General features: G+C 39.6%; 1 pseudogene; it reads right to left on the minus strand.

Annotated features, from left to right (window-relative positions):
* Nucleotides 1-15,702: 15,702 nt before the first annotated feature.
* Nucleotides 15,703-16,955, minus strand: LOC149248653 (protein SULFUR DEFICIENCY-INDUCED 2-like; annotated as a pseudogene).
* Between the last annotated feature and the right edge of the window lie 2,407 nt (nt 16,956-19,362).

A 19,362-nucleotide genomic window follows, 5' to 3' on the forward strand; every position in this document is an offset into this window, starting at 1 on the left:
CCTTCCACTAGTTCCATTAACTGTTAGAACTAGTTTAAATAAGCACAATTGAAAAGTGTGGGTTTTAACCTTGTACAAAAATTACCTGCAGACCAATTCTAAAGAATGACGAGAATATAAAACAAATACACAAAGATTTTCTCCTAGATCCCAAAACCGAGACTACCAAATTAATTTTTCATTATTTTCCTTTCAATGTTACAATACATGTCGATGAATTCATAAACCCTAATCCATTAACCCTGGATTAGAACATAATCATAGTTCCCTTGACCATATCTACAAAATACCATGGGCAGAAAACCATCATGCCTAAAACCATGTGAAAAACCATTGCACAACACCATAAGTTAGTCTTCCCACCTAATATAGGGTTCAAAAAAAATTCTCGGGGCACTTCTCGTGACCCCGTGCAAGGGGCCTACCAGCCCCCTGGAACCCCCCAATAGGGGGTGCTGCGCCCCCCCTGTGAGCCCCCTGCTACATTTGGCGCAAATTATAGGGGAGGTTGTCACCCCCCCTGCATGTGTGACTAGTCATGGAAAAAATATAACACACACACCCAACATTCTCCCACTTGTTTTTTTCTTTTCCACACAGGGTTTTACATGAGACATTAATCATTGTCCAGCCCTGCAACACCCATTGTTTTTCTACACCAAGAAAACTTCTCAATGCTCATAGACTTTGTCAATGCATCTGCAACATTCTTCAAAGTGTCCACCTTTACCACCAACACCTTTTTGTCCTCAATCATATCCCTCACAAAGTGATACTAAACAAAAATTTGCTTTGTATTTGAATTATAAGAAGGGTTCTTTGCCAAGAAAATTGCAATTTGGTTGTCACAATCTATCCTTATAACTCATTGTACTAACCCCATACTTGAACACAATCTCTACAACTAAATTGCTTCCTTGCTTGCATGAGTGGTTTCCATGTATTCTTCCTCTATAGTTGAAAGTGCCACTATATACTATATCTTGCTCATCCAACTGCCTGCACCTCCAATAGGTTAAACACATACCCACTTGTAGATCTTCTTTGATCCAAATCTCCAACCCAATCTGTATCAACAAAGCCACGGATGTCCAAAACTTTGTCCAATCCTGGTCTACCTCGGTAGCACAAACCATAATCACTATGCCATGAAATACCTAAAAACCTGCTTCACTATTGTCTAATGCTCCTTCCCTGGTTTTGACATAAACCTGCTCAATACTCCCATTACATGTGCAATGTCTAGTCTAGTACATACCATTGCATACATCAGGCCACCGACTACACTTTTGTATGGAACATGGGACATGTCCTCATCCTCTTCTTGTGTTGTGGGACACTATTCAACAGATAACTTTACACCTACAAGAATAGGAACCTTCACCAGTTTACTATCCTGCATATTAAACCTCTGCAGTATTGCCTTGACATACTTCCTCTAGTTTAACCAGAGCTTCCTCTTTTCCCAACCTCGTTTAATTTCCATGCCCAAAATATAGTTTGCAACACCAAGATCCTTCATGTCGAATTTGGAGGACGTTTGGGTCTTCAAATCCTGGATAATTTCTTTGAATCCACATACAAGACCAAATAAGTAACATGGTCACCAATTAATTTAAAATATACACAATGATCCGCTTTGCTTCTAGTGAAGACAAGTCCCCGTATATATGTATCAAATTTCTGATACCACATCCTTGGTGATTTTTTAACCCATACATAGATTTTTTTAACCTGCATACTAGTTCTTTCTTACCCTTCACCACAAATCCTTCAGGTTGCTTCATGTACATCTCTTCTTCTATATCCCTGTGAAGAAACGTTGCCTTCATATCCATTTGTTCTACCTCAAAAATCAAAAGAAACAACAACAAATAAAGTAATATAATAGAAGCTACCTTGGAAAGAGGAGAAAAAATATCACCAAAATCAATTCCTGACACCTGGGAATAACCTTTTGCTCCCAACCGAGATTTGTATTTCTCTACCTTACCTTCTGCATTCATCTTCTTCTTAAACACCCATTTGCTTCTAATGGGTTTCCTTCCAGTCAACAACTCCACCAGATCCCAAGCCTCATTTTTCTCTAAAGATGCCATTTCATCAACCATGGCCTCTTTCAAAAGTTTTCCATCCTCTGAATCTACTGCCTCCTTGACATTTATGGGATGATCATCAGTAATAGATAAAGGAATATTTGAACAAAAAGCAGATGGACTATACCTTTCTGGATGCCTTCTTTCTTTAACTGATCTTATCACAACTGAAGTTTGTGGCTCTTTAGCTCAAACTCTATCTTCTCAGGTTCCTTTTGTAGGACTTCATGTTTATTAACAACTTTCACCTCTCTAAATACCACATCTCGGTTGTACACAACCTTACTTGTTTCTGGGTTCCAAATCTTATAACCTTTTAAACCATCCTTATACCCAATAAATATGTACCTTTTAAATTTACTATCCAACTTTGTTCTTTTCTCCTTTGGAACATGTACATATGCATTACAATCAAATACCTTAAGATGTGAAAGAGAGGGTTTCTTACCAGTCCATACCTCATGTGGAGTCTTATCCTCCAACATTGATGAAGGTGATATATTAACCAGGTAACATGCAGCCTCCAATGCCTCTGCCCAAAATTATTATCCTAACTCGACACCACTGAGCATGCTTCTTTCTTTTCCATCAATGTCATGTTCATTCTTTCTGCAACTCCATTTTGCTGAGGTGTGTATGGAGTAGTCTTCTGTCATGATATACCACACTTCTTACAGAAATCTTCAAATTCCTTCTTGCAAGACTCTCCACCATTATCTATCCTCATAACCTTTATCTTCTTTTTTGTCTGGTTTTCCATCTGAGCCTTAAATTCTTTAAAGTTGTCAAAGACTTCAGATTTCTTCTTGGGGAAATATATCCATGTATTAATTGAGAAGTAATTTGTAAATGATACATAGTACTTAGACTTACCCAGTGATGGAACCGACACAGGTCCAAACACATCACTATGTACAAACTCTAATATCCCTTTGGTCATCTTAGCACCAAAGGGGAAACTCACATGATTATGCTTCCCATATAAATAATGTTCACAGAAATCGAAATCTAGAGGGAAATTAGACATACCTTCTACCATACCATTAACATGAAGTATTCAAAGGCCCTTCTCTCCAATATGTCTAAGCCTTTGATGCCATAGCATGGTCTTTTCTCCAAAGACCACTAGATTTTCTACTCCATTTTCAGGAACCACAGAATTGTCACACCCATCAATAACAATACTATCCAAAAGCTTGTATAGAGTTCTAATTTGAACTCCCTACATCAATACCAATGCTCCCCAAACCATATTGCAGGTATCTTTCTTGAACATTGTTTTTACACCTACATCATCCATCTTTCTTATATAAATCAGATTTCTAGCAAATACATGAATATACAGAACACTCAGAAGTGTTCTAATCCTTCCACCTTGCAACTTCAACTTGACTTTTTTGCGTCCGACGATTCTAGCCTTCCCATCATCCCCAATGAAGACATCACCACCATCATATTTCTCATACTCGCAGAACCACTCCCTATGGGGAGTGAAGTGAAAGGATGTACCTGATTCTATCAACCATGCCTCATGATCTACATGTGTACTTGAAGAAGAAGCCAAGTACACATCCCCACCTTCATCTAAGGTAGTTTTCACCTCTGCAGAAGGAGCATCATCAAATTCCTTTCCTTTCTCAGGATATTAGATCTACAGTCCTTTTTGAAGTGCCCTTCCTTTCCACATTTCCAGCACACCTTTACAGGTTTTCCTGGAGATTTAGATCTCCCTCTAGATTTATATCTCCCACTTTAGGACTTATTTTTGTTTCTATTCTAGGATTATCCTCGTACAGACAAGGCATCTCCATTCCGGCCATCCATATTTTTTCATCTTATCTCCTTCGATAGCAAGGATGAGACTATTTCATCAAACTTCAAGGCAGTTATATTGCTACCTATTTCAATAACCAAACTATCCCACAAATCTGGTAGAAAACACAACAAACTAATGAGCTTATTTTCATATGAAATTTTAATATCAACAGATAAAAACTGGCTTACCACAATATTAAAGGTGTTCAGATGCTTTATCATCGAGTCTCCATCCTTCATCCTAAGGTTATACAACATTTTCCATAGGAACGGTTTGTTCATTAGAGACTTAGATTGGTACAAAGTCCCTAACTTGTCCCACAAAGCCTTCACCATAGCTTCCCCTGATACATTCAACAATACTAAACATGAGATACACAATTGTATTATTCTCTTTGCTTTCTGATTCAACTTTAGCCAGTGTTCATCTAACATTGTTGTTGGTTTAGTACCTGGATCTACCGCGATCCACTGATCTTTATCCATTAGTAGATCCTCCACCTTGAGATTCCACAAATCAAAACTCAGACCATTAAGTTTATTGATCTCTATCTTTCCACTCCTCATCATCTTATTTCCACACAAGAATCGATCCCACAGATCTCCCACTGAATAGGGTCTACCACAAGCCTGATTAAAACTCCTCAGCAGAAAAGGCGCCCCCTTGGAGCCGAAACAACTCTGATACCAAATGTAGATTTTAACTCTGTAAATAAATTACCTACGTACGAATTCTAAACAATGACGAGAATATAAAATAAATACGCAGAGATTTTCCCCTAGATCCCAAAACCAGGATTACTGGAGTGATTTTTGATTATTTTCCTTTCAATGTTACAATACATATATATACATGTCGAAGCATTCATAAACCCCAATCCATTACCCCTAGATTAGAACATAACCATAGTTCCCTTGATTGGATCTACAAAATACCATGGGCAGAAAACCATCATGCCCAAAACCATGTGTAAAATCCATGCACAAAACCCACATAGGTAGGTCTGCCCACCTAATATAAGGCCGAAAAAAATTTCCCTAGGGCACTGCCCTAAACCTTGTGCAACAGGAGAAACGCCCCCCTGGAACCCCCCCACACATGCGATTATTCGTGGAAAGAATATAACACACACCCAAAAAAAATAATAATAAATAAATAAAAATAAAAATACTAATAATAATAATAAATAAATAAATAATAATAAAAATGACCTGGACTACTAAAATTTAGTAATCATAGATGTTTAATTGAACTCCAAGCACTGAGCTAACTGATTAACAAGAGCCATGTCACACAAGTTAACTACCTCCAAGTTGTCTACTGATGTGGAAATTAAAATTTTCTCAATTTGACCAAGGCAAAGTCAAAATGAGACTTTCTTGCTACACTTCTCAAAAGTTATTACAAGTTATGACACAAAGACGTGGGATATTTGTACAAATAAGAGCTAAGGGGATGTAAAATTGTGCTTATCATTGCAAGTAATGCATTTTCTAGGATCAATTAACAATTTAGGTTGTTGGTAACCAAATTGTCATTTTAATAGTGGGGCCCCAATGTTGCTATTGATGATGTTGATCTTTTAATTATAGATTGGGACAAGGCCATTAATGATCATGACTAGGCCCCTCTAGTGCCCAATGCAGTTTTATTGGTGCTCTCTTGTTCAAAATTCTACCCTTGTTAATGCTTGTGACATGTCTGGGGTTTTTCAACCTAATCTAGCCCTATTTGGTCTTTAAAATATGCTTATGAATATGACCGCATGATGGGGGTCTTGATGTCATATAAACCAAAGTCTATCCTTTTGCACTTGCTTATGGACATTATATAGAAAACCCTTTAGCTGTTACAAATGTTTGTACATATTACATAGTAATAGCTCGTCAAAGGGAAGCTTTATTAAAAATGGAGAACATTTTTCCCCTCATACAAAGGACATGGATTGATCTTGTAGCACCCTACACCTCCTCATTATCCAACACAATTCCTATGTTTCCAACGCTCCTTGCCTCTATGGCTCAATTATTACAAAACTTCACTATACGATCATCAAAGGATGTATCTTTTCAAACTAACTTTTCTTGCATTCATGTTTCGATGCATTTTTATCTAGGTAACAAGCATCATTTGAGGTTTTGAGGTTTTCATTTTCTCTAAGATTAGCATGAAACTTTTAAAATGGTTTCTTTTATTATCTCTTCTCGTCAACAAATTGTCAAAAATGTTTATTATTTTTCCTTGGTCATGATCTCACTCATAGCATTTGTATATAATAATATGTTTCTTTTGGAAATAGTGACAAAACATATCCTTATTTATATATTGGCTTCTTTGATATTTTTCTTCATTATACTATTATAGCATTTGGTTTCTCTTTATTCTTTACTTCTTTTGTTTTGCTATGAAAATAGTTTTCCTTAAATTTTACTAAAATTAAAATCTATGTTAGATCCCTCTCAATGACACCCCTCCATGTTCATCCAACATTAGTGTAAGTACCTTTTTTTATCACATTGATATCAAGTACCATGGTTTGTTGTCTCATGCGAATCTACTTTTGTTGTTATCAATTGTGCTATAATGTGGTTTGCAATATGATACAAAATATATATTCTTCTTTCAATTCCAACTATTCATTTTTAGGCCTATTCTTATGGTTTAGTGTTGTTTCCTCAACTTCAATCATCCTAGATAGTTTCTTTTTATAACTTCCTCTTTCAATGGAACTTTATTTTTTTATTAAAATTTTCTTTACAAAAAGTTATGATAATCATTGTACACTAGGTCAATAGATTTTACTTTATGTTTTTCCTTCTTTCGAACTATTAGGTTAGCAAGATTTTCAAATTTTTATAACAAAATCATTCTACACATTTCAACATCAACTACTTTGTGCCTTTCCTTCTCTTAAACTAATGTGCTTTAACATAATTTTCAAATCTCCATAACAAAATCACCTTACACCCCAGAACTTCAACTTCTCAAATGAAAAAATGGATAGATGGTTTATTTTATTGATATAAAATTTAAAACCATTTGATTTACTCTAATAAAATGTGAAATACTGTAATTGTTGAAACAAATTGAAAAGTTTAATTTACTTTATTATAATCAATCTAAATTAAATTAAATTAAACAATACTCTAATACCTTACATTATAAATAAGTAAAAAAAAAGATAAAACTTTACCCCTGAACATATTCCAAACAACCTTGAAGCATTATAGATAACTAAACATGGTTAATTCTTCAATTTATTTTTATGATTTCTATTATTTAATTTAAGAAAAAACATAACTTTACCCTTAATCATATTCCAAACAACTTTGAAGCATTACTTAATCATAATAACTTTAACCTTAATCCTATTCCAAACAACTTTGAAGCATTTTTTTTTCTCGGCAAAGCTATCTAATCTGTTATATTATATACAGGTAAACATTACATTCAAAAAGACATGCTGCCCGGGGCCGCCTGTGGCACCTTGGGTGGCTTTACTTGACTCAGAATTCGCCCTCGCAGGGGCAGCACTTCCCACATGACAAAACATAGAGTTGTTTCCAGGTCATACCAAAACGGCCCGCGCAGGGGCATCAAACAGACAGATGCGTTACAGACTTTGCAAGGCCTATTGCCCATACTATAGTGAACATGAACATAAACTAGAACTGAAAAGATACAAACATAGATAATTAGCTTAATCCTAGCCTCTACCGAGACCCATAACCTATACTAGACCTGAGAGAGAGAAATGTATGACAGAGTGTGCCGCTGGGGACTAATCCTCAGGTTTTTCCTCAATAATTCTGCTCCAGCCTTGGCCTTCTGGGATGCCTGCCCACATTGCCATAGGGTCCTGCGCTGTGGCCGGCGTCTCCTGCTCTTGAAGTCGGGTAGGGGACTGCTGAAGCTCCTTCTCTGGGTTTCCCTTTGCAATTGTCGGCTGCACGTCTGGGCGTTTCTCTCTACTGCCCTCTGGAAGTACCTCTTCCGCGACCGGTTGCTTTCCCTCTTCGTCCTCCTCAGGAGCCTTTGTAAAAAGAACCGAGATGTGTGCGTTAATACCAGCATTGTCCCGTGAGCTGCCAAGGGTAAAAATGACTGAGCCAAATGCTGGAAGCAGGGGCGCTCCCTCATTGAAACTGCCGGCCTCCATGAAATGACTGGCTTGAATAGGAGTGGCACCCGCCCTTCTGTGGCAATAGCAGCAACAACAGTGATGATGGACATCCGCTGCAGGGTGGCGTGAAGACTCCCCTCGCCCAGAACCTCTTCGACATGGCATACGTTCTCGAGGATGCGCCATGATTTCAGCGGCGCCCAAGGCTTGAACCAGAACAATGCTTGTGGGCTTGATGTAATTGCGTCCACCCCCAATTGAACTCTATCCCCAAATTGTCCCGAAGCAGAGCTCAACCTCACATAAGCCGTGCCCAGGATAAACAAGCAGGCAATAATCTTTGTCTGGATGAATGCCTGCGCTCTTAACAAGAACAACAACAATAGAGAGACACTTTCCCTCAGAGAACTGAGTTGCTTGCTCTGCACTCTGAGTCCAGAACAGCAACAGTCCCTCTTTCTTAAACCAGCCAACATTCTCTCGAAATTTGCCCGCATTGATTGGCCTCTGCAAGCTCGCCATCGCTCCCTGCACCCTCATTAAGGTTCTTGCACTGCTCCTCCCGTCTTAACGTCTTGGCGGTGAGGGGCATTAAAGTCCTTTGGCTATCACGTGGCGGCACATGCTGGGCATGTGGCTCCTCGCAACCTGGCGCTTTGACACCCGCATCCGGGGAGGCAGCCTCTCCTTGGATCAGGCTTTCACATTCCTGGAGCTGGTGCCTGTTAGGAATGATGTTCGTGTTTCCGACAAGGAGGGTGTGTTCAGTCTCTACCCCAATATTGGCCAGGAGGTCAGCTATTTTGTTGCCTTCTCTCTTAGTGTGAATGAAGGAGATGGCTCTGTTATTGCTCAGCTTTTGTGCTATGTCATTTAGCCTTGCTTCAAGTCTCCAACTGGGTGCTACTTTCCTTGCTTGCGAGCCGCTCTGAATGCGGGTGGCCATGTTGATAAGAATCTGAGAGTCACCTTCTACAATAAGGGGTTGAAGATTGAGATTCCAGGCTTGCAAAAGACCTTGCCAAAGCCCTTCTAGCTCTGCTGAATTGTTGGTATCCCACCCCATGTTCCCAAAATAAATCTGCATAGGAGTGCCTTCATGGTCCCTCAGTATGCCACCAAATCCAGCTGCTCCTGGATTGCCTTTGGAAGCCCCATCAAAATTAAGCTTATATGAGTTTTTGGGGGGGGCTTTCCAATGGCAGTTGTCCTTGAAGTTGCTATTGGATGGGCTATTCTTGAGCGTTTCTTGAGGTAACTGCAGCTGCCAATTGTCTAGAATGTTTTGTTCATTATTTGTAGATGGGAGATCTTCCTTAGTCCACACTTGCAGCGACATTGTTTCTTGTATATTCCTGTGTATCCTGTTCCAGGTTTCTTCAGTAGGAGATCGTTTGTTTTTGAATATGCGCTGGTTTCTTTCCTTCCAAACGTTCCATAAGACGATCCCCGGGATGATACTCCATAAATGGTTGAGGATCTCGCTTTTGTAGGGATGCTTTGGCCATTGTCGTATGGAGTTGATGATGTCGCCTTCCCCTCTGCATCTTTTTTGGCATCTGAAACCGACCTTATCCCAAAGTTGATTGGCTAGAGGACAGGTATCCAGGAGGTGTTGAAGAGTTTCTTCATTTTGAAAGCAGTTATGACAAATCGAGGGGCCATGAAAGTTTCTCTTTCTAAGTTTATCCCATGTGAGAATTTTTTTGTGTCCAACCAGCCAGAGAAAGTAGGAGATTTTTGGCCAGGATCCAAGCTCCCAGATTTTGCTCCATAAAGGGTCTGGAGGTGTGGGGAAGTTGCAAATCACCTTGTAGGCTTCAGAGGTAGTGTAGGTTCCCTTGGATTGGTACCCCCATCTGAGGATATCCCCGCCGTCATCCTGCCTTATGCTTCTTTTCCTTAGCTCGATCCTCAACTCTTCTTCCTTCCTAGCATCTGTGTTGTTGAGAATTTGGTTGCTCTGTTTCCATTTTCTGAAACCATACTCCCTCTCCTGCGTCCAGAATTGATGCACTTTTTCCTGCTGCTGTTCCTGCCTATCTGGTATCAAAGAAGGGTGAAGAACACTTATGAGTTTGGGCATTTGGTTCCAGGCATCAGTCCAAAATCTTGCCGTGCGTCCATTCCTGATTTCCCAGAAGCTGTGCTTTTGAATTAGCTGATAGTGCTGCTTGGAGGCATTCCATATTAGCGATCCCTTTTCGGTTGGAGTGAATCTAATGAGTTCTTCTTGAGGTCTGCTTCCAGCGTATTTGGCGGTCCAAATTTTGACCCAGGGCTTTTATGGGTTAGTGATCCAATGCCACCAGAGCTTGGCATTCAGAATGGAATTGCTGTACTCAGGGTCCCTCAGCCCAATGCCTCCTTTGTCTTTGGGCATGCATACATTGGACCATTTAACCAGGGCCCATTTGCGATTGGTAGCTGAGCTGCTCCAAAGAAAGTTACGCTGAAGGTTCCTTATGCTTTTTAGTACCCATTTTGGCGCTGCAAGGATAGAGAACAGGTACAGAGGCATTGCCTGAAGGACCGATTTGATGAGAACCACTCGACTGGCTAAGTTTAGAGATCTATAAGTCCAGAGGTTGAGACGGTTATCAAGTTTCTCAAGTAGGGAGCGCCAAGCGGGTTGCTTAATGGCTGAAGCCGTGAGGGGTGCTCCAAGGTATTTGGAGGGGAGGGTTGCAGAGGGGAAGCCCAGGATGCGAGTTACAGCAGATTTGACCGAAGGAGGGGTGTGAAAGAAGAAAACCTGCGATTTAGAGCAATTGATATGAGTGCCAGAGGCTTCCGAGAAATCTTGGAGGAGGGATTTAAGACGGAGGGCTTCCTGAGCAGAGGGATAACCAAAAAGCATAGTGTCATCAACGAACTGCTGATGAGAGGTGGCTGAAGAGTTGTGAACAGAGATGCCCTTGATTTGATGAGAATGGAGGGCTTGTTTAATGTGACGGCCTAGTCCTTCAGCCATGAGAACAAAGAGAAAGGGGGAAAGGGGATCCCCTTGCCGGATTCCCCTGGTGGGTTTGAAGGGGCGGGAGGGAATGCCATTCACAAGGATGGAGAAATGAGTGGATGTTATTAGGCTCATGATCCATCGGACCCAAGAGGAGCAGAAACCAAAAGCTTTTAACATATGATATATGTAATTCCAACTTAGTTTATCAAATGCCTTGGAAAGATCCAATTTAAGAAGCATACCTGCTTGCTTTGAGTGCTTGAGGGAGTGAATGATCTCGTGAGTGAGTAGAATACCGTCCAATATTTGTCGTCCTTCCACGTACCCTGACTGTTCTGGAGAGATGAGCCCAGGAAGGAGGGGTTTGAGCCAATTTGCAATGACTTTTGATATGACTTTGTAAATGACGTTGCATAAGGCAATTGGCCTGAATTTATCAGGGGTGATGGAGTCCTCCTCTTTGGGGATGAGAGTGATGAACGTGGAGTTGAGGGAGGGGAGAAGCCAGCGCATGGCTCTGGATTCTTCAACTAACTGCCAGACTTCCGACTTTATCATATCCCAAAAAGCATGAAAGAATGTGGTAGTAAATCCGTCTGGGCCTGGGGCTTTACCTTCTTTGAGCTGAGACATTGCCTCATCCACTTCCTGGAGGAGAATAGGACGCATGAGAAGCTCATTGTGTTCCTCCGTGATGAGCTTTGGCACATTACTGATAATTTTGCTAATAGCCTGTCGCCGGTCTTCTATTTTCTCTTGATGGACCTGTTGAAAGTGATTGAGGAGCACCTCTTCAATTTCCTCGTGTGTCTCTACTTTTGCCCCTGCGTGATTTTGGATGAAGGGTATGTTGTTATGCATCCTTCTCTGCACTGTAGTTCTGTGGAAGAATTTGGTATTACGCTCCCCCTCCTTCAGCCATCTGACTCTTGACTTTTGCCTCCAGTAGATTTCTTCCTGCTTTCTCCTGTCCTCCAGCTGGCTATGGATGAGCCGTTCCTGCTCCAGAGTTGCTTCCGTGTGCCCTTCCGAGATAATCTTTTGGTGGAGAGCCTCCAGATCCTGTGTTAGCTCTCGCTGCGCCTCGAAGATATTTCCAAAGGTTTCCCTGTTCCATTTTTTTAGGTGATTTTTGAGGAATCTTAACTTCTGCTGGAATTGATACATTTTTGCTCCTGCTGGGGGGATGAACGAGGCCCAGGTGTTCTTGACAAAGTCCCTGAATGTGGGGTGCGTAAGCCAGAACCCTTCAAAGCGGAAGGGTCTTTTTATTAAGTTACCTGGTCTTTGCCATTGAAGAGTGATCGGCCAGTGATCCGATCCTGTGTGTGCAAGAATGGCCGCTGAGATGTCTCCTCCTAAGTGGACCGCGTTGTCGGAGAGGAGGAAGCGATCCAGTTTGGAGGCGATTTGATATTTGCCTGCCCTGCGATTGCTCCATGTAAAGGTGCCATTACAGAACGACATATCTATGAGGGACGTCGATTGGATGAATTCCTTGAAGCGATTGACTTCTGGTTCCATTCTGTTCCTTCCTCCTATCTTCTCTTCAGTTTTAGTAATCATGTTGAAGTCCCCTGCAACTATCCAAAGTGGGTGCCTTCTGTTGTTACTTAGAGCTTCTATCGTGTCAAGGAGCGCTACTTTACTTCCTGTGTCTTGCGGGAAGTATACATTTGATAGGTTGCCATGAATATTGGTGCCCAAAATGTGAAAGGTCGCCTGTATGAGATGGTGTGCTGCATGAAAATCTGTGAGGGATACCGCTTGGGTATTCCAAGCTATAGCCAGCCCTCCTGAAGCTCCAGAGGCATCTACTGCAACTGAACGACATCCTGGCCAGGCTTTTGAAAGAATGCTGCCTAGCGTAGAACTATTACACTTAGTTTCCTGGAGAAAGCACATTTGTGGCTTTTCCTTTTTTATCATGTTTTTTAACATCCTGAGTTTTCCGGGGCTGTTTAGCCCTCTTAAATTCCAAGAGACCAGCTTCATGATTTAACCATTGACAGAGGGCTTGTAGTACTTTGTCAACTTAGCATATCTGCCTGAGTCTACCAGGATTTTCCCAATCTCAATCGTTCTTTGCAGATCTGTCTTCCTTCCTCTCTTCTTTGTATCCTTTGGGCGTAGATGTCCATCCCATTGGCTTCCTGGTTGTATCCCGAGTTGGTGCTGATGGTAGGCTCGTGAGATGATCACTTCGAGCTTATTAAGTTGGTGCTCTGGAATTGAATCGTATGCTTTTTTTTTGCAGGCAAGTTCTAATTCCAGAATATCTAGGCCATTCAGATCTATGCTTTCTGGCTCTTCTTCCATTATTTGCACTTGATTGCTGTCTTCAATGCTGGTCTCTGGAATCTGGGGGAGGTCTGTTTTTCCGTCAACTTCCATTTCCTTGTGGATCTCCTCTGTATCTTTCTGATCTCGGTTGAGGATAGTAGGGATGATGATGGGGGGAGGAGATTTGGGAGGGGATTTTGATGGAGGGGGAGGTGAAGAGGAAGATGGGTGATCAGGGTTGGCATCAGCATTAGAGGGGAGCTCATCAGAGGAATGTCCAAGAATATCAAAGCTGTTCTTGGTTACTGGGCCATGGGATTTGTTAGGCTGGGGTTTGTACCCATTTTGGGGTTTTTTGTGAGAGCGCTTCCTGCTTGAGACTTTAGTAAAGCCGTCCTGGGCCGGGGTATCTGAAGGGTCAGGGATACTGATTTTGGCATTTTGAGGGCAATCCCTAAAGAGATGTCCTAGGGCATGACATTTTCTGCACCGAAATGGAACATGTTCATAATCGAGAGGCTGGATCCATTCTTCATCTCGATGGGCAAGAGTTACCGACTCTGGAAGAGCTTCATTCAGGCGAATGAAAACACATATTCGGGCGTAGGAGATGTACTTACGTGATTTGGTTTCTTCTGCCGCTCTGATGTACTCTCCCACCCCATTTCCGATCCCCCTGAGGATGTCCTCATCCCAGTATTCATCCGGGAGAGAGTATAATCTGATCCAAACTGGCGCCCATGTAAGATCTTCCTTGTCTGGATTAAATCTGGGGATCCATTCCCTCAGGTATAATCCTGCTGAGTTAAAAAAGTAGGGCCCTTCTACTAGTATTCTGTATTTGTCCTCTAGACAGAAAAAGATTGCAGTGAAGAAGCCTTTCGGCCCTAGCTGCAGAGTGACATCTCCCTTGGGTTTCCATTTCGCTGCTATCCAACCATATAGGGCTTTCTCAGTCGGCCAAAACCCTATGAACTTCCCAATGAGGGCATGATCACGCATGTACTCTATTCGTCTGTCAATCTTGTCTCCCGGCAGCTCTATTCGTGGCCGTTCCTTGGCCACTGGTCTGCACGTTGTTGAGGAAATTTTCAGACCTTCTTCAGGCTTTTCTTTTCCTTCTTGTGGATCGTTGTCTTCGTCTTTCCGCCTTCCATTTTCCTTATTGTCATTTTGGGGTTTTTCCCCCTGTTCAGGATTTCTTTGTCAACTGAACCGAAAATAACGGTTTGCGCTGGATCGTGCTGCGATGGGGAGGGCTCTGACGCCCCCCCCAGAGGTTGTGCCATTGCGTTGCCTTAATGCTCTGCAGCTCTGTAGCGCTGCAGAGGCTCTCTCTCCGCCCGTGATGGTCTTTTCTGCTGTACTGTCGGCGCCGTAGGTGTGTTGCTCAGAACCCTAGCTCCAAACAACTTTGAAGCATTACTTATCTTTATGATTTATATTATTTAATCTGAAAAAATTAAAACTCTACCCCTAATCATGTTCCAAACATGTATGGTTTTTTTTATGATTTTTATTATTTGATTAAAAAAAACAACAACAAATAAACAAACTTACAATTTTTTACAAAACTTTACCCCTAATTATATTGCAAATAACTTTGAAATATTAATAAAATACAAGTAAATCTTCAACTTGTCTTAAAAAAAAACTTTACCCCTAATTATATTGCAAATAACTTTGAAATATTAATAGAATACAAGTAAATCTTCAACTTGTCTTTATGATTTCTATTATTTCATCTTTGTTTTTATATCTAAAAACTCAACCATACTTCTTATGGTGATTTTCTCATCCATTCCAACATCTTTATAATGCATATTCTTAATGGAGAATTGTTTTAAACACACAATTATCGCGCTCAGATTTGTGGTTATTATGCAAAGATATTGTAATGAAACACAGTATCATTCTAATAAACAAATGAGTTTACTTGAAAAAAGATCAGTTTTTGCTTTTAAGATACGCCAAAAAGTTATATTACAGTAAGTTTGAAAACACAAGAAATACCAGAAGAATAGATAACGTGGGGCTCACTTCACAACCAATGTATCGTGCAATGCCCTCTTTTACCGTCAATTTGCAACAAATGCCCTAACCATATCTAACCCTAACTACAATCTTGCAATCTTGCAGAGCCATCGTTCTCCTTCAACGTCTCTAACCCTAATTAGGCTCCGAGCCATTACATCACCTGATATAGATTGATTTACAGATATGAATGGATCATGGGTCAAATTTAACTTGGCTTTTACATCCTTACCGTCTCAACACATGTTGATGACGTGAATGATCACTGCTCCAGCCACTTTCAGTTGATGCACTGGAACTAGCGATCAATTTTCACGATGTAAACCCACATCATCCACGGACGCCGTTCAAAACTGCGTTCCATCAAGGGAACATAACTTAAAGGAGTGCAGTACATGGACATCAGATTCAACGATACGTGGCTGATTTTTTACCTCTCGAAGGTTGATTTCGACTGATATACTTTGATAATTAGCCACAAGGACAACTCCACTCACTGAGTTGGTCTTACATGTGACTTAGCAGCATTAATGTTACTGTACATGTACTATGTACACATCGCAAAGGGTGATATACCGCCATTAACGCTGCATACCGCGCTGTATATTGCTCCCATTAAAATGCCACTTCTTGTTAGGAACAGAAGTCATCTCTTCAAAAACTCTCAGTCGATTTCGTTTCCGTTTCAACTCAACTGCCACCCCCAATCCTTTTTCTCGTTCTGCCAGTCTGCAACTCCCTTTTCATAACACCAAAACCACTCCAAATTTTCAACACCGAATGCTGCTGATTGACATTCCTCTCCAATCCTTCCCTTTGTTTTACAATCCTTGATTTCCTTCAGCAACCCTTTGACACGATCCAGTGACTTCGATTTTTCTCTACTGTTATTATTATTATATTTCGTAGAATTCTTATTGTAATTCAGCACACCCTATAGAATACCCATGGCCTCCTCCACCTTCCCTTGCCTCATCAGACAGACGCCTAGATTACAGGCCTTGTTTTCATCTGGCTCCAATGCCTGTGCTTCCCTGCATGACATTATTCATGCAATAGACCATCTCATTCCTATTTCTAACATTGTAATTGAATAATAAAAATTCAGTAATTCATCTTCAATTAAAATGCACCCGTAAACGATTTCTGCAGAACAGTAGTCATGCTGTTGCATATACGCCCATCCTAAATTACCCTGCCAACATCCATTACATTCTCTGTCAACTACAGTTACACAGAAATACTAAAAGAACAGGCAGGGTGTGGATGCTATGTACCAGAAGCCGAGTTGTCTCCTGCATTATGGAAACTTGAAACTTCCTTCCTTGTGACCGTGCAGTTTTGGTGGATTTTCCATTGAATGCAGCGCCTTGATGAATTAAGCTGAGCTTATGCTTCAACAGGCTAATCTGTTCATCCAATCTTCCGCATTTCTGAGATGGAAACGCATTAAATGCTACGGAGCAAAGCATATAGTTCTTATATAGAGCTTATGAATATGGGATTTGTTTGAGTTTATACCTTAAGGAGATCAATGAGCACATTATCAAGAGACTCCTGCGCTCGCTGCGAGCAAAGATGTCTGAAGGACTTAATGGCCTCGATGGCTTCCAGTGACTGGTTCTGCTGCTTCATCACTAGGGCCAATTGTACAAAAAAACCCACGAGCACAGATGGATTTCACAATTTAAAGTTCAATGTGTGCATATCCATTAATGTAGATCCTCTGGTTTTGATAAAAAAACTATTAAATATAAAAACAACTGCTTGGAATTGGCGGGTAGAGAACCATTTTATAACTTGTGGAATATTTATTATCATTACCAGAGCCTGTTTCATTTGTTCTGCAATGCAATGTAAAGTCTAGCAATATTGATAATTAATTCATATTTGTTTTGTGACTCATTATATTGATAATTGATTCATATTTTTTTTGTGACTCATTTTTTTTGCATTGCATCCTGAAACGAAACTGGTCCTTTAGGTTACAGGGACTACCAGATGTGGAAGAAAACCCTCACAAACGAGCTCTTGACCCAGATCGGTCCTCTTACCACTCCCGATGAGGAACAAAGGATTCGAGGGACTACATAGAAGTCCCTTGCTAATTTCCGGCCTAGATCTCCGTTGCACCGACAACCTGAAATAAAAAAACAAAAACATAATACCATTGATAAGCATCTTCTACAGCGATCCCAACTGAAAGATACACCTTGGGATTTCTATCTTCACTGATCGACAACCAAATTGTCGTTATGAGAATAATGTTCTCGAGATACGAGTAGATGTGTAGAAAAACTATTTTCAGGTCATCTTGTCTGTCAATGCCTGGTTGAAACTCGTCAACGTCTATGAGGTAATTCTTGCTTGCGTAGAACCTATCAGAAAACACCTTCGGGCCAAGCAAAACTGGTCCATAGTCTTGACAAAGGCACAAATCAACACCAATGTGGTTGTGTGGAGAAAGAAAAAAGGAATGGGGTTGTGTGGAGAAAGAAAAAAGGAATAGAATCAAATATTTTCCTATATAAATTTTATCTATCACAAATCTTATCACAAATCTTATTACCAGGGTTTGAATCTATTTATACATTCAAAAATGCAATTTAAAAAATGATTGATATATATATATATATAAACCATCTTCTAAGTTTGATGTAATTTTTGTAGGTGAAATTTGTTAAAATTTTACATTACAAAAAAAGTTTGCACCTCAAAAGATTTGCTTTTTTGCTTCTTTCTAAATCTGTGATTAAGATAAATACATACTAATTCTAGTTTGTTTAATTTATCCTAAATCCTTATAACACTATTTATTCCACCTTCCAAATTGTGTTCGTTATCCTAAAAAGGAATCTTTGGCTTTATCTTTCTCACCAAAATCTCATCCTAAGTTTCTCTCTAAGTTTTATTGCAAGTTCTTTTGAGCATGTATTTCATTGTCTCCTATTTCCCATATATGTTGCTTAGATACATATTGTTTCTTTAATTTGATTTTACTTTACCTCAATATGGATTTATGGTCATTTTTTAAAGATTCTTTAATTTAGTTTTATTTCAGCCTATTTTCATTCTTATGAACTTGAGTTTGGTCTTCTTTTTCCACTTAAGCATTTGTTATCTTTCTAATTATAAACATTACCTTCATCTCTTATTTTGAATGTTGACTTACTTTGATTTGTTTTATCATTTTTTACATGATGTTTAATCCTTAAGTTTGAGTGAAGTCCAATTTTTGCCTCACATTAGAGACATGTTTATAATTCATTCATATACATGATCTATTATATCTAAAAAATCTCCCTAAAGTTCTAAAATGTAGGACATTGACTAATAGTTGTGGTGGATCACATATCCCTATTAATCAATACAATTGCAATAAACGTGTAGAGGAAAGTGTCTAGATGTCTTTTTCTTCGAGCTCCATCCATGTCATATTAATAAGATCATTACTATTATGATGATTCTTGGAGAGACTTTTAGGTTCAACTTAAACGCATAGCATCTTACTTAAGAATCATAATTAATGACAATAATTTCACACTAAATACCATCCATAAAATGCATATAAAGAATCATCCAAAGTTATTTTGTTGAAAGTTAATGATCCTCTAATATTGAATAGAAGTTATTTAAAAAAATAACCGAAATATCATGTTACATTTTTTAAATGAAATTATAGGATTTTTTTATTCATTCCAGGTATGTATTTTTATTTTTATTTTAGATTAATGAAAAAATGTTTTTTTTTTTTTCCTAAGTCTATATATTTATTTAAGTTTTAAATATTTATAATAATGATAATGATAATCTAATTTTATGGTCATAACCAAGATAGGCACCAATTTGGTGTATGAGATCTTATTTTTTATGGGGCAATGGACCCACACCCACACAAGATTTGACTAGGAAATTCTACAAAGGTGTAAAATTCATAGGTTATAAGATTTTAAATCAATTGAATTTCTCTTTTAAATTCTACAAAGGTGTAAAATTCATAGGTTATAAGATTTTAAATCAATTGAATTTCTATTTTAACTTTTGAATA

This window comes from Pinus tabuliformis, chromosome 7 (assembly GCF_031772625.1).
Source record: "Pinus tabuliformis cultivar Carrire ecotype Pingquan chromosome 7, CPIR1, whole genome shotgun sequence".
NCBI lineage: Eukaryota > Viridiplantae > Streptophyta > Pinopsida > Pinales > Pinaceae > Pinus > Pinus tabuliformis.